We start from the raw sequence: 7,488 nt of genomic DNA, 5'->3' as shown, positions 1-7,488 counted from the left end.
ACAAACGCTGTTGCGTTCTGCAAATCTGAGTATGGTTTGTAGAGTAAGCCACAGTGCCTGGGGTACCTTAATCATGCAAGAAACGGTCGCTATCTACTAAAAAAGATTATAAGTCTTTCCAACTCTGCTCAAGGGAGCAACTTTAACATCACGAAAGTAAGACATTTCCGTACTGATGTAATTAATGCCGTGGAAATCCAGGGGTGTGCTAGGGGGACTAAATCCAGCAAAGAAAGAGCTTAAGAAATAATGGAGCCAAAAGAGCATGCTGGGTAGATAACACACCAGGAAGCCATGAGCCAGAACCAGAAAGCAAAACTCCTGAAGACTATAAACAGACTTGATTCAAAAGTAGACGTCATGCCTCTGGGCGTGGTGGAACACTCCGGAGTCTCAGCTCTCAGGGAGGCTAAGGCAGTAGATCCCTGTCCTGGCACCAGCCTGAGTTACATAGATAGCATCCTGTCTTGAAAAGGCTTTTTCTTAATTTGAATAAAAATTGTAAAGGCCACCAGAAAATAAAAAGGCGGGGGGTGGGGGGGGGAGCAGGGTCAGAGGAATTGCTGTCAAAGGATACTTCTTGAGATACAAGTTAGCAAAATGCAGTTTATGAGCCTTATTTGATGATTTAATTTGATACAAAGAAACTTCATTACATGTACTTATTTCCCCGCCCAGTGCACCTACGCACACTGTTGGCGCAAAAGGAATCAGAGTGCAACCAGCGGTTTTCTTCTTCCACCATATGGTCACCAAGGATCAAACTCAGGTCATCAGACTTGGTTACAAAGTGTCTTCATCCACAGAGAAATCCTGAGGTCCCCAATCAAGCTTTTTTTTTTTTTTTTTTGGACATTTGTGAACAAATTGGGAAATATAAACATAGGCTGGATGTTAAATGACATTTGATAATTATTAATTATCTTGCTAAACGTGTCTTTTTGGCTTTGGTTGAGACAGTGTCTTGCTTGTTAGTTCAGGCTGACCTCGGACAGGTGAACCAGATGTGTGCACCCCTCCAGTGAACCAGATGTGTGCACCCCTGCACTCTACTTTTAGTCCTGTTTTCCTAAGGTCCCTATCAGAGAAGATTACCGAAGTATTTACAAGAAAATGACAGGATTTATGAGGTTTGGCTTCATAGAAAATTTTGGAATTTGTCTTTAGGGTGGAGATTTAGAGAAATAGAACACAGGCACCACACTTAACACTGAAGCCAGAGGCTGCATGGATACTTTGTGGCAGAATCAAGTCCCCAGAAAGATGCCCGGATTCCAGACTCTATAGGTATGCTACCTTTCCTGACAAAGAGACCAGTAAGATGGTCAAGGTGACAGACAGGGAATGTGGAAATCCAGCTAAGTGGACAGGAGCCCATCCGTTTGGGCTGATAACAAGTCAAGAACCCTCTCCAGACTTCTGTGAATGAGAGGCTGGGGGCGTGGCTATAACAACAGTGAAAGGAATGGGGAAAGATGAACTGACCTTAATTACAGAAAAAGGAAGAAAATGTGTCTGAGTTTCAGTCTAAAACTAGGTTGTTTTTCTCCTTGGAATTATGGACCCAGTAACAAGGCCCAACCTCAACTTAGCAGCAAAAGACACTCTTTACTCTTGACCAAGAGTAAGAGAAAGAGGCTAGGGAGAGGCTCGGAGGATAGCAGTGCTTGCTTTGCAAGCATGAAGCCTAAGTTCAAATCCCCAGCACAGCAATCAATCAATCAATAAATAAATAAATAAAATTTAAAAATCCAGGTATGTTTGTATTTTTAACTTCAGCATAGGGGGCCAGGACAGGCAGACCTCACCAGCAAGCTAAAATGAGAAGGTTCTGCCTCAGTACGAGACCCTGCTCAGAAAGCGAGGAGAGTGGTAAAGAAAGACACTGGCCATCTTGCTCTGGCTTCTGAATGTGTGTGCGCCTGCACACTCATCTGCATGCACCACACACAAAACAAGTGGCCATGTGTGGTCATGCATTATTGTAATCCCAGAACTTGGGGGGTGACAGTAAGAGGATCAGGAATTCTGGCTCATCTATGTTAGCTATGACCATGCTATCATACTGAAAGACCCCCGGTGTGGGGAGACTTTCACTCAAGTTTCAGGATAACACGACCCCCCCAGTAATTCACAAGAAACCATCCTTGCTGCAATCACACGAGGTTTAGAGGTTTATTTGACAAGGACAAGACAGGGACCAGTGCACTGGGGCCGAGACTCATAACCCACACAGGGGAGAGTTCGACCCCAGGTAACTGGGAGAAGGGGTTTTTAAGGGAAGAAACCACAGCCCAGTAACCCAAAGGAGTAGGGAGGGCATCCCAGAAAATTCCAAAAATACCAAAGATAATCACAGGGGCCAACTCCCTATTTCTCAAGATTATTCTCAAGATTACAATCTAACTTTATCTTCAGCTAGTTCCTGAAACTGATCCGGCTAATCCTAGATTTCTGATTTTTCTCTCCCTGCTTAGATTTTTGGCTCTATTTTTCCTGCTGGGGGAGGGGGTCTCGATTTATCCAGGTCTTTCAATACAGCATCTCACTGCCCTTTTGCTGTTCTCCCACAGCCCTTCCTTACATGGCCCATCTTTAACAGAAAATCAAGCTCTGAATCATTTACAAGGAAAATCCCAAGTAGGACATTTGAATAACGACTAAGCATCCCTATTCTGAATAAATAAAATCTCAGCTATCCCACCTCTGCTAACCTTCACGTACTGACGTGATACCACAGATAGAAACTTCCGCAGTGGCTTCATGCCACAGGTCAGTCAAAACCCTCAGGCTACGTATTTGAGGTACAAAGAAATATATTCCAATATCAGTGAGTTTTTTTCTTTAATGAAATAGAGTCACATCTCCCAGATAAGCAAACATTCCAAAATTCAAAAAATTCTAAGCTCGACACTGTGGTCCTGAGCATTTTGAATAGGGCTACTCATCCCATGCCCTAGTGCTTTGGGGGCGCATAAAAAGGATGTTTTAAACTGAGGCAGTTTCTCATGCATATAAAGTCAAGATTATAATTTTTGATTCAGTATTGGGGATCAGACCCAGGGCTTTGTGCCCAGGGATATACTCTACCGCTGACTGAGCTGTATCCCTTGTGCTTAATCCATTCCCTGTTTCAATGAGAGAGTCTTATAGCCTGGAATTTATGGTGGTCCTCCTGCTCAGCTTGGAACTTTTAGTCTTCTTCCCAGTTTGCAACAATGTGGATGTTTTGTTGTGTGTGCTCACTGACAACCATTCCAAAGAATGCTCATTCTTCACACCTGGCATTTCCTGGCCCTATTTCTTTCCCATTAACTCTGAACACTTGACAGAGAGATACTTATTCAACAATACAAACTTTAAATTTTTAAATAAGATTTATTGCATGTGTCAATCCTTTCCAGGAAGCTGCAAAGAAAGGCAATACAAGGTCAGGCTGCTTCTCTGACCCTTCGTCCCTGGGCCTGGGCTATGTTAATGGGGCATTTGCAAGGGGACAGTGAGGACAGGCCTAAATTCTGCTATGTATCTGTCTCAAGGGGAGGCCAAGGCCTGCATTCTGTTTGACTTTGAGATTCTGTTCTTTCACCTCTGCTTTCCTTCCTTCTTCCTTGGTCCTGGAAGGTTAGAAGTGGCTGCTTTGAAACTGGGAGGGGGGATGAAGCCCCATCCCTGGCCAAGCTGGTAGGAAAAGGAGCTGCAATATTAATACAAAAACAGAAAGCAACAACGTTCCTAAGAACAAAAATATGAGTATAAAAGTCAGCAGGTGTGCATGAGTATGGCTGTATGTTGTATTTATGTTTGCATGTGTTTGTGAGAAATAGAGTGTGTGAACCATGGTGTGAGGAAGTGGAAGGATGCGCATGCTTGCGCATGGGTGAGACAGTGTCTGCAGATTTCATCAGCACAGGCCCAGCTGCTGTCAGTGAAGCTCAAGGGCAGGATGATCAGAACTGCATAGGGTGTGGCAGGTGAGTCAGCAGGGAGATGTCTTCCGGATCTGTCCTGTTCCTCACGTAACAGGCCACTTCCTCCTGTTCTCAAGGTGAGACCCTGTTTCAGACCGGCCACCTCCACGAGGCCTGGCTTTCCAGGTCCTGGCACTTGTCACACACTGGCGTTATTTATATCTTTTCTGTCTAAGTGTAGGATACGGAGCGAGGGTCTTCATCCTGGAGACTCTGGGTCCCTGGCATCAGTGCAGTGCCCTGTCCTTAGGAAACATCCTTGGAAGGAACACACATTCATCCCTCCTTCACCTGAAAGGGCAACGAGCAAGGTCCCTGACAGGAAGGGCTGGAAGGAGCTAAACATTAAATATGAAGCTGTTGGCTAGAGTCAGTTAGCTTAGGAAGCAACCAATTTAAAACGGTGCACGCAGGGTGGAGCAGGTGGGTGTGTATACTTGGATGATGATTATTACAAGTAGAAAGAGTGAAATATGGCTGACAAAAAGTCCTATGAGGTTCCTGAGGGATGTAGTTAAACACTGCCTTCCAGAGGAAATGGTGGGAGGGAAGGGGGGGGATCCTTCCCGCAGCCTGTCCAAGTTGTGAGACTGAGAGGCCAATGAAGGGGCGAAGGTGCCCTAGTCTTCCCCGACTCTCTGCCCCAAGGTGGTTTCCAAATTCCGGGCAGCTCTGACCCCTGCCCTCCAAGCAACCTGCAAAAGTACTTCTTCAAGCTGGGGCTTGTACCTAATGGGAAGAGGTTTTAGAAGGCTTTTCCAAAGTCAGAACAGTCTCCCTAAGTGGGATTCTTCAGGAGCACGAGGGCTGGCAACTAGCCACACCTGTTGACAATAGCCTTGAGAGAGCAGAACTCTTGATTTACAACCAGGTGGAACCTTTGAGTTGGAGGCACGATAATCTCGACTGAACTAAAAACACATCCCAAACTCGCTGACCTTTGGCCTCCTCAGGCTTCCACAAAAGCCACAGAAAATTCCAACTGTATAAAACCACCCGTGTTGTGGACACTAAGCTCCCTTAATTGTTTACGCCAGCCTGGTGCTGTGCGTTTGTAATCTCAGTTACTAGGGAGGTTGTGGCAGAGGAATTGTAAATTCAAGGCTTGCCTGAGCTACAAAGTGGGTTGAAGACCAGCTTGGAAACTTAGTGAGAGTCTGTCTCAAAAAAAAAACAAAGCCGGGCGATGGTGGCAAACGCCTTTAATCCCAGCACTCGGGAGGCAGAGGCAGGCCGATCTCTGTGAGTTCGAGGCCAGCCTAGTCTACAAGAGCTAGTTCCAGGACAGGCTCCAAAGCCACAGAAAAACCAAAAAAAAAAAAAAAGAAAAAAAAATTAAAAACAAAACAAAACAAAAAGGATGGGGTCCTGCAGAGATAACGCATGTAGTATGTTTGAGGCTCTGGGCACAAACGCCAGCACATAAAACAATTCACCCCGCCCACCCCACCCCCACTGGCTTTGCTATTTTCCAGTTTTTCCTGCTACAGCTGAAGGTGTGAATGCTGGCAGGACTGTTCTTACTAGAATAACTCAAAAGTTGGTGGCCATGAAGATGATCAAGAAGTGGGGACAAGGATAGCTAGGAGAGGTTGTGGGTATCCTTTGTCATTAGCTTGCTGGACCGGCTGAAAAGCATCAGCTTTCTGTCATCCATCCACATTGTAAATAATTTCTTTGTGGGGAAAAAAAAAAAGAGCAAGCTCTAACTGCTGAGGGAAGGAAGAGATTTTCCTCCGAATCGTGGTACTTACTGATGAGTAAAAATATCCCTGTGGTGAGAGAGTCCCGGGGGCTCTGGCCTGGGCTCCCGACACTGGGTCACCAGGGAACTCTGAGTACTGCTACATACCTGCTATGGCATGAATCTCTGAGGCACTCCCAGGATCCTGCTGTATGACCAGATTCTGTCTGGTCCTGCTCCCTATCGGCCTGACAGTAATTGTAGAAAATGAACTTTGGGGAAACTGGGCAGATGGCTTACTAGAACAGGCATGGAAGAAAGAAAAGAAGGCCCATCACCACTTTGCTTAATGTCTCCCGCTGTATATGTTTTTTTTTCTGGTAGTTTTGAGCCATGTATTGACAGCAAACACTCCCCAGAAGGATGTTGTATGTATTGCAAAAAAAACCTTCATTAGTGATTACAAAATGATTGACTTAATAATGTCACCAGACCAGACTGGCTTACTTATCGTGTCCTTCCCTCACCTCCTGCACTACACTAAACTAATTGCAGAAAGTTGAGTGTGCACATCAGTCTGTTTCTTTCCCCTCTCCTCCCCTCCCCATTAATTTTAAAACCCAGCTTAGAAAAAAAATTGTATACATGAAGAAACATTCAGAGTAAGAATATCAAGGCTTCCGGGAATATTAAAAAAAAATGCCAAGGTACCAAGATAAGAATTTAGGATTGAGGCAGACTTTGGTAAAATACCATGCTCTCTGAACGAAATTTACTTCTGAGTTCTCCTGCCCCACATCCGTTTTGTGGTGCTGAGATCTAACTCAGGGTCTCATGAATGCTAAGCATACACTGTATGCTGAGATCCATACTCGCATGTAATAATATGCCATTTAAATGTATTTATCCAGTTTTCAAGATTTAAAAATTAAAACATCAATTCTAAACGTGAAGAAATAATTCATGGGCCTGTAGTGTTTTTGAAAATAATGTTTATGATTCATAAAGATGTACATTTATATAGTATGAAATGCACACATTTTAAGAAAGTTTAAGCATAGGTAGTATTGTTGAATTTCACAAAATATATTTTGATCGAAATATTTTCAGCATAAAAGGATCTTTAATTTGCCAAGAAGTTATTTTTTAAAATTATAATGAACGGAGGTTTTCCGGTCTAAAGGACTAAAACACAGGTTGTATTCATGCACGCCTGACTCAGCACAACTGTGCATATGAGGACGCTGGACAGTGAAGGTGTCCCGTGGAGCAGACTTACCAAAAATAAAGGGTATGTATGTACAAACATACATACACACACACACACTCACTCCTTCACTCAGAGTCGCAGCTCACTGTGCACACCTGCACTTTTTTTGTTTTCATTAAACACTCATTCACATGGGAAAGCACACTAGAACAATGGATGTTCCAAAGAGTTTTGTAGAGGCTCTATTTTGTCTGAAACACTGGAATTCTCTTAATGGAAAAAAAAAAAAAAACTCCAGGAAAAGGGGAATTTAAATAAGACAAACTTTGTAAGTTTTTTTCCAATTAACTTAGGTTAATATATGTGCCAAGCAAACACAAGTTGTTCTCCGTGTTTGGAGGCCAGGAGAAAGTGGGAGTAGCTTCGCTTTTATACCAGAGGATAAAAGGAGGCGGCTGGTGGTGGTGGTGGCTTCTAGTCTCTCTCTGTTCTCTCTAATGCCAGCTCATTCCTTCGTCCTAGACTTCTAGCTGGCTAAACGTACACATTTAAGCTTGGTAGATTCATAGCATTAACTTATGCTTTTTGAGGTTTTAAAAGAGTTGTTGCTTTAAGACAAAATA

Source organism: Microtus oregoni, unplaced genomic scaffold, assembly GCF_018167655.1.
Source record: "Microtus oregoni isolate MIOR12 unplaced genomic scaffold, Mior012 000057F_ref0000458, whole genome shotgun sequence".
Classification (NCBI taxonomy): Eukaryota; Metazoa; Chordata; class Mammalia; order Rodentia; family Cricetidae; genus Microtus; species Microtus oregoni.
The sequence above is the reverse complement of the archived record's forward strand: the minus strand, read 5'-3'. Positions refer to the sequence as shown.